Source organism: Palaemon carinicauda, chromosome 33 (genome assembly GCF_036898095.1).
Source record: "Palaemon carinicauda isolate YSFRI2023 chromosome 33, ASM3689809v2, whole genome shotgun sequence".
NCBI classification, from domain to species: domain Eukaryota; kingdom Metazoa; phylum Arthropoda; class Malacostraca; order Decapoda; family Palaemonidae; genus Palaemon; species Palaemon carinicauda.
This window is the reverse complement of record NC_090757.1, coordinates 73,679,233-73,681,761: the sequence shown is the minus strand read 5'-3', so window position 1 is coordinate 73,681,761 and position 2,529 is coordinate 73,679,233. Positions and strand designations below refer to the sequence as shown.

The window sequence follows — 2,529 nt, the reverse complement described above, 5'->3', positions numbered from 1 at the left end:
GTTAGCCAAGAATACATTGCCTGACAATATCAATATTAAAGCGAGGTTTGTACTATTAACTACATACAAATGTAATATACTATTAAGCATCATTCAGATTGCACTAGGCTAATGTGGTAATCATACTGCTTGGATTGAAATGTGGAAATTTAAAGTTTTAAATTAATGTGGAAATTTAAAATTTTAAATAATATTGAGGCTTTTCTTCTTTTAATATTTAATTTGATATTTATATGCCAAGAATAAAACCCCTTTTGGTTAATATGAACAAACAACACAAGACTGAGATAGTATGTATAGTCAACTCTCTCTCTCTCTCTCTCTCTCTCTCTCTCTCTCTCTCTCTCTCTCTCTCTCTCTCTCTCCACATGCACACACACACACACACGCACGCACACACATACACACACACACACACAAACACACACACATATATATATATATATATATATATATATATAATATATATATATATATATATATATATGTATGTATATATATGTATTTATATATACACACACACATATATATATATATATATATATATATATATATATATATATATATATTAGATAGATAGATAGATAGATAGATAGATAGATGAATAGATAGATAGATAGATGGATAGATAGACAGAGATAGAAATTGTAAATTCTATTTGTGGAAATAAATAAAGAATCCAATGAAGATATCCGTGAGTAGAATAAATATATAGGAAAAGTTACAAAGAATAAATCCAAATTCATAAAATAATAAAAGAAAAATAAGCAAAACCAAAACACCAATTTAATAACAAGGAATAAATAAACAAATAAATAAGGAAGTGAAATACGAGACTGTCACAAACGAAATGAGGAACCCGAGACGATCTCCCCACCTTCAAATAATAACAATATCAATACAAATTACAACATATCTCCTTATCGCTCTAACATGACTTCAAAGAGCTAATGGTACAAATAATGTCCTCGACCTTGCCAGGATTCGAACCTGGAATCTTCTGATCCGTAGTCAGACGCGTTATCCGTTGCGCCACAAGGCCGTTCTAACGGAAAAAAGGTTTCAAGGCACTAATTATTCATTCCTCAAACTAACTTACTTTTTTAGCAATACTACATAAATCTTCTTCAAATAACTGATATTGATATTTCCCAACCAATTAGGAAATATTTTCAAATATAAAGATATTTGAAGCAAAGATTTTTTTAACATGCACACGAAGAGTGTAGGGTCTGGTTCTCCCCGTTATATTTCGGGTGTAACTTTGGGTATGGGCCAAAAGGCCAATGCCACCAGCTGACAGACCGCCTCCCCTCACTCTCTCTTCTTCCTATCATGTCCTCACCACTCAAGAGGGCTTCCACTAGACGTAGTATCTTATCCTGTACAATGACATGATTAATAAACATATACAGAAATAAAACGATAAGAGAATATGAAATAAGGAGGTATTTCATTGAACCGAATAAACTGCCAGAAGACTAGTTTCCTGAAAAAGACTTTGCAACTTTATATTCCTTAAATGATAATGATTAACATGGTGTAGATACTTGCTAAATCTAAACCTAATGAATTATATCCTGTCACGACTGCCTAGAGCTGGATATTGGCTGTGTGTATATATATATATATATATATATATATATATATATATATATATATATATATATATATATATATATATATATATATATATATATATACACACACATATTATATATATATATATATATATATATATATATATATATATATATATATATATATATATAGCTGCTCCTCTCTTACATTACATATACCGCACCTTCTTCTATGTGACCCGACTCCCCATGCTTCCCATTAGCGATATTCCAGCAATCCATCTTGATACCTGATCTTGGCTGGCAATTCAATTCCCTCATCCTTTTTCTTTTCGTCAAATGCAAAATACTTTCTCTGTTTCATCTTTGACCCAAGAATGTTCATATATCACGAGAGGAGACGTTGGAAGGTAAACATCTTCGAGAGATCGATACATAAAAACTACATAGCTTTCTCAGTTTTTTCCCTGGAGCGAAAAATTAAGAGAAATAAAGCTTTCATCTTTTTCAGCCCTTTTCGGAGAGCATCATAAATCTAAAAGCTTAACCCAATATTCATATTTCATAAAAGTATTCTCAAGAGGTTCTTTTAAAAAGTATTTATCGATTACTCAAATTAACGAGGTGAAAAATAAACTGACTCACAGAACTGATGAAGGTTCATTATGAAAACAAAAAAGTTGATTATAACTAGTAAACATCAAAGTAGTTAAAAAAGTTAATTATAACTTGTCAGTTACAACATTATAAGACTTTATTAACAGGTATAACTGAAAATTGTGGTTCTGATAAAATCTGTTATAAAGACTATTATTATTAGCTTTCGACTTAACTTTGAACTTTTTCCGAGAAACGCATTCAAATTACTAAAATTAATTATCGAATGTTCTGTAAACCAACACAATACTAAGGTTTGTGAACAAACATTGAAGAGAAAATTCATGAACAA

At 30.2% G+C, this 2,529-nt stretch overlaps 1 non-coding gene across 1 annotated transcript; it reads right to left on the bottom strand.

The window, feature by feature from the left end:
* Positions 1–969: 969 nt before the first annotated feature.
* On the bottom strand, positions 970–1,042 carry TRNAR-ACG (transfer RNA arginine (anticodon ACG)). The gene has a single exon. It is a non-coding gene; the product is annotated as a tRNA-Arg (tRNA).
* Between the last annotated feature and the right edge of the window lie 1,487 nt (positions 1,043–2,529).